Below are 6,481 nucleotides of genomic sequence, written 5' to 3'. Positions count from 1 at the left end.
GGGTTATCTATGATGGCAAAGGAAATACATACTGATTGTAGCGCTTCTAGTGTGAAGGGACAACGGTCCAATATATTTCAGCCGAAGTGCAAAATTCAAGATAAGATATGCAAATTGATTATGGATGGTGGAGTTTTGCTAATGTTATTAGTTCAGATTTGGTGAATGCATTATCTTTATCTAAGGAAATTCGGTTTCGACAAATTGTTTCTTGTTGTATAGCACGAGTTCGTTGTCTCTATTTCTTGTTACATGACAATGAACTGTGTGATCCTCTTGTGCTACTGGTGTTGTACTGTTTGGTGTTGACCATTAAATTAATCTAAACCAATAGCCTGGTGTCATAGCTGAAGGAGGTGAACATTGATTTCTTTCGATACTCTATTAGTTTGATGCTGATTTGCCTTGCTGCGGCTCACGTTAGTCGGAGGATTTTAGTTGCTGCACATTATTTATTGTCTGAAAAGGCTGCTTGATAAATATTTTGTTGCTGAAATTTTTTACCTTGAAAGATTGGACACATTATTTGGACATTGCTTTCAAGTTCTTATCATACACCGGTGGGCACCCCCCGTGCAGGCGCGGAACACCACCAGACCGGCACTCTGGAAGGGTCTCGGGCACGCCACCACTCCAGGCGACAGAACAGAACATCAGCCCGCACCGAGCCGCCTTCCTAACCCAATCATGCGGCATGGCCAGGTGCCCCCCCCCCCCCCGGCGCCATTGCCGGGGTCCTATGCGATCATCATCCCACCGAAAGCCAAATCTGTCCCATCATATTTAGGGGAGAAGAGATCCCTAAGTCCGAGTGGTAGCAAAAAGTCTCGGCTAGAGGTGCAGTGCTCGCCGCTGATTTCGCTCAGATCTAGCACCAGCTAAGGGAAGAGGCTGCACATAGCAGGAGAGACCGCCCAACAAGCGCTTTTAGGCCAGTAGATGACACCAAGGCAATCGAGGTCGACACCGAAGACCCTAGCAATGCCGTTCGCATTGGAGTCAGATTGCGACTAGAAATGGAGGCGGCCCTCACAGAGTCTGTGTGAGAATGCCGATGTTTTCACATGGAAACCCTTTGACATGCCTAGCATACCTCGTGAGGCCACCGAGTATTGCCTCAAAATCAAGTCAAAGGCCAAGCTGGTCCAGCAGTGCCTCTACCGCTTCGATGAAGAGAGGTGGAGGGCGATCGGAGATGAAATTGCTAGGGTTTTGGCTGTGCGCTTCATTAAAGAAGTGAAACACCCGAGTGACTAGCCAAGCCTGTCTTGGTCAAGAAGAAGAACAAGAAGTAGAGGATGTGTGTCGACTACACAAGCCCCAGTATCTAGGCGATAGGATAGAATCATTCTATTGCGCATTCCATGTAACAAACTAGCAAACCCATCTTTTAGCCGATCGGACCTAATATAACCCTTCCCCAATATAAGGAGGGTAGGGACATCCTGATCAGGATCCCATCTACTACATTCTAGGGCATAGCTACATGTAGCAGCCCCTATAACCGAGCATATGAATACAGAGAGAAGCTACTTCAAACTGGACATAGGGCACCACATGCCTAAATCAGTATAATTCCTGTGTATTGTGTGCTATCCGTCTGATTCATCTTACGTGAATAGCTGCTAGGTATTGCTGGAGCCAATTCTTCCGACAATCTCCTACGCCCCTTGCACCGCCATCAAGTCCTTGGTCCTCGTTGACTTCGTGGAAAAATTGGAGGAGTAGACTATGTAATTTCATATCCTCGAGTGGTGACAAGCTAAGGTATGCACTTTAGCTCCACTTTTGCGCTACTAACAATTTTGCTAAGTATGAAGCACTCCTCCATAGGATTCGCGCGATGGTCAACCTCAAAGCACGCCACCTCTACGTCCAAGCAGACTACGAGCTGGTAATCAACCAGGTGATGAAGGAGTCGACCTGTCGGGTTGAAAAGATGAAGGCCTACTACGAAGAAGTTTGTAAGCTGGAGGAAAGATTTGATGGAATCAAACTGCATCACATCCTCCGGTGCGACAATGTAGAAGTGGATGCTCTCATGAAGCTAGCCTCCACCCAGGGCTGGCCCCTGCCTAGTGTGTTCCTAGATAGCCTCGATGCCCCCTCAATCCAACTCAAGGGGCAGGCCAGACCAAGCCATTGTCTGGACGCCACCGTGAACGCACCGGCTGGCCAAGTGAAAGGCGAGCCCTTAAAGGCTACCGCTGATCTAATAGCCGGGCAACCAACCCAAGAAGGCGAGGTACTGATGGTCACCATCAGAAGCCGTCGTGCTACTACATCTTTAACAAGCATGCCTGGCACACCCCAATCTAACTCAGGGCTGAGACGGGTCAAGCCAAGCGCCAACCGTACCCATAGACAGGATGGCCAACCAAGTGGCGGGCGCACCTAAGGAAGGCGCGTTTGAACATGCATGTAGCTCGACTGATCTCTCAAGCACATCAAGTGACCCTACACAGGGTGAGCCCAAGGATGAAATGCCCTACCCACTAGGTGGTTTGCCCAACCATTAGGATGGGGATATGCCTGGCAAGCATGACTAGATTTCCCATTTCCTTGACTACCACCGAAGCTCAGCACTTAATTCGACAAGCAAATAGCTACTAGGTCAAGGATGGATAGCTTTATAGGTAGAGCGCGCTGGGAGTCCTCCTCAAGTGCATCCCCAGCTTAAGTTGTCGGTGGATTAATGGGATTAGGGATGGGTGTGGAAGGAGCGGCGGGGGTGGGTGGCCGATAGTGAGGTCAGCGGCTGGGGTGGCGTCCGAGGTGGAGGTGGGAAGGGACGAGGAGGTAATTTGTCACTAGTGGATTGGGATTAGGGAAGGGCGGGGAAGGAACGGTGGGGGCTAAAGGTCCCTAGTTTGGTTTTGGTAATTGAGTGACAAAGATAGGTAAATGCATCATGGGGATAAGTAGTAGTTGGACATGGACAAAGAGGGAGCAACATTAAAGAATGGAGAAGGATCAAAATTCTTGGACAAAAGAAGCACACAAGTATGGGGAGCAAGCTCATGAACTTTGATTGATTGCATTTGATATGTGCATATTCAAGTGCTTGCTTGCATTGCATAAGTTTTTAAATTTGATATACATGCTTGTGCGGTGTATGCTAGTTGTAGAATTTGATTGATGATATGATAACTAGCATGCATTGGATGGTAGCTAGACTTATATTTCTACACGTGGTACTAGAACCTTGCTTATAATGTTGATCTCGTGGGGTTTCTAGTGTATTTGTTGTCTAGCTACTCATGGTGCTAAGGATGATGTTAAAATGTGCACTCTGATTGGTATCACGCATCAAAGGTTAATTCTTTACACCTTAGCATCATTGGTAGTAATTACTCTCCCACAATTCCAATCTATGCATATGTGCGAGCTTCAAACTAAACACTCTAACACATATATAGGGGGAGCTAATACAACCAATTTGTTGCAAGGCGTGGATATGTTGCAAGGCTAACACATGTGATGAAGGAGCTCATTGCATATGAGACATGAAATTGAGTCATGTGACTAAGGTGGAGAAGATCAAGACAAGGCTTGGCTCGATGGACCGATTGCAAATGTGAAGGGCAAGTTGAGTGATGACTTGGTGCCGATGGACCGAAGCAACGGTGAAGAGCAATTGAAGTCAAGATCGATGAACCCATACGGTCACGTGATGATATGAAGTGGATCATATAATTGTTGATCGTGTTGGTGCATGTGTTGCATCAACATTGGAGGAGATGGAATGGAATACGCAAGGCAAAGGTACATTTGTAGGGCATTTCATTTCACCGGTCATAGGTGAGTAGAGAAGTTTATGACTGGGTTTAGGATATATGGCCGTACTATCAAGAGGGGTAAACTTGTTTCCATATCAGTCATCTAGTGCCACTCGAGTGATCTACCCTTGCTTCGTTGCTAGGATCGAGTGGCGTGGCAAGTTGAGTGGCTAACTCCTTTGGAAAAATGTTTGTGAAATGCTAACACACTTGCACAAGTTGTTGTACACTTGGTGGTGTTGGCACATTTGCAAAGAAGAAGTTGGTGAAGAAAAGGAGGTGAAAAAGAGGTCACTGGAAGTGACCGGACGCTGGCTCTGAAAGGACTGGACGCATCCGATCAGTGTTGTGGAGAAGGCACGGGCGTCGGTCTATGATCGGATGCAGGTGGCGCGCAGGATTAGACACGCAGGGCCTACGTCCGATCGTTGGTGATGTACACTGACGTAGGCGGCGCTGGACTTGGCGCGCGGAGGCAGAAGGGATCGGACACTGGCGCACGTCCAGTCGTAGTCGATCTGATGCGTCCGGTTATGGTTTGCCGGCTCTGGAACCTCTCTGAAGTCGTCCTGACTCTAGCAGAGGTGCGTCCGATTGTCGTGTGGTGGCACATCTAGTCTTTCTGTTGCGTGGTGCTTGGCGCGCAAAGTGATGACCGAACTCAGGCATGGAGCGTCCGGTCTTCATGCAGAGGCATGTCTGGTCAGAGGTTGTCAGTGCGCATGCGAGTTAGCCGTTGGTGGCAATGGCTAGTGACACATGGCAGTGACGGAGCGACCGGACATAGGGACCGGCGTGTTCGGTCACTTGGACCTACGTGTCCGGTCGCCTTGGGTTTTGCCTAGTGAAGGGGCAACAACTCTATTTAGCTTTTGGGCTATAAATAGAGGGGTGTCTCGGCCATGGCTAAGGTTGAGCACCTTGGGGGACTTTGTATCCATGCTTGAGAGTGCTTGGGAGCCCTCTTACTCACTTGTGCACATAGTGATTGCATCCAATTGCGAGTGAGTGATTCTAGTGTGATTGCATTGTGAGATTGCATCGAGTGGCACTAGGTGATCGAGTTGCAAGCCGATGGTGCTTGTTATTCTTGGAGGTTGCCACCTCCTAGATGGCTTGGTGACGAGTTCTCCATCGCAAAGCATGCAAGAAGATTGTGCGGTGCTCCAGAGAAGGATTTGTGAGGGGTACCGTGCTCACCCCGCGGAAGCAACGAAGAGCAACACTAGTAGAGCGTGTCATTGAGCTACCCTCACTTGTGGGTAGGTTCTTGCAGTGCCCGATGTGCGAGCTTGGTGGGTGATGCCAATTAGCTGCCGAACCACCAAGTTAGTGATCGACACAAACGGAGACTAGCGTATTGACAAGCAAGAAGGTTTGCATCCTCGTTACACAAGCTTGTATTTACTTTCATATACATTGCGCTAGTGTAGTTTCTCTTGTAACTAGTTTGCTTGTGTAGCTTGCTAGTTACCTTCTTGCTTGTGTCGCATAGAAGTAGCTCCCTTGCATGGCTAATTTGGTTTTAGTAACCTTGTTAGTCACACTGCTTAGTTTGTGTCGCAAAGTAATTTACGCTCTCTAATTTGGCATTAGTTGCCTTATTATTGAGCATTGCTATTGAGCTTAGGAGCTTTGTGCTTTTGCTTACTAGTTGTGTAGGAGCTCCCCCGTGTTTGAAGTACTAGTGGCATAGGTTTGTGTGACCTTGCTCCTAGAATTGGTTAGGTGAGCTCTAGCTAGCCCAGCACCTTAGTTGCTTGTTTAGGATCTTTTCATGGTGCTTGATAACTTAGATAGATGGGTGTAGTCTTGGCTAGACCGATAGTTTTAATTCCGCATTTGTTATGGTTAGCTGACACGATTAACTTTAGAAATAACTATTCACCCCCTCACTAGTAGAGAAACGACCTTTGATCCCACCTCAAAATTTGGCTTTAGTCTCGGTATTTTTTGCGCTCGGAACTAGAGATACCTTTAGTCCTGGTTTGTAGCCCCAACCGGGACTAAAGGCCCTGCCCAACGGCTACTGTGGCATGCTTTTGCTGCAGGAGACCTTTAGTCCCGGTTGGAGATACCAACCGGGACTAAAGGTTAACTTTTACTCCCGGTTGGTCCCTCTAACCGGGAGTAAAAGTCTACTCCCGGCTAGAGGCTCTGTCCGGGACTAGGAAGGGACCTTTAGTCCCGGTTTCTGTCTCCAACCGGGACTAAAGGTCCCCTCCTATATAGCCCTTGTTCCTCCCTAAGCCCGAGCCACTTCGAGCTCAGTGTTCTTGCTTCATCGCCGGCCTCTCTTCTTCCTCATCACCGGTGTATCACAAGATTTCTTCTATTCCTCCATCGATTCTTCGGTTCTGAAGGTTACCAACTTTATACTCTCATGTTTCATCAGTAGCTTATTTCATTTTGTGGACTAGATATATGTGGTTTTTTTATGTTAGATTTTTTTATTTGTAAGCCAATTAAGCTCAAAATCACTTTAAAGTTTGCGTATTTGGATGAAGGAAGGTTAAAGTGGTTATTCAAAACTAGTATTGAGTTTTCAATTCTAGCATGCATAGCACACTTCATGGTTTGGAGATATAGAGAATTTTAGAGTTTTTTTAATTTTATTTATTTATAAAATGAGAAATTTATATTATATTAAAAATGAGTATAGAGAGTAGATGGCAACTGCTTCCGGGTCCTCGGCCTCTCAT

Source organism: Miscanthus floridulus, chromosome 13 (assembly GCF_019320115.1).
Source record: "Miscanthus floridulus cultivar M001 chromosome 13, ASM1932011v1, whole genome shotgun sequence".
NCBI classification, from domain to species: domain Eukaryota; kingdom Viridiplantae; phylum Streptophyta; class Magnoliopsida; order Poales; family Poaceae; genus Miscanthus; species Miscanthus floridulus.
The sequence above is the reverse complement of the archived record's forward strand: the minus strand, read 5'-3'. Positions refer to the sequence as shown.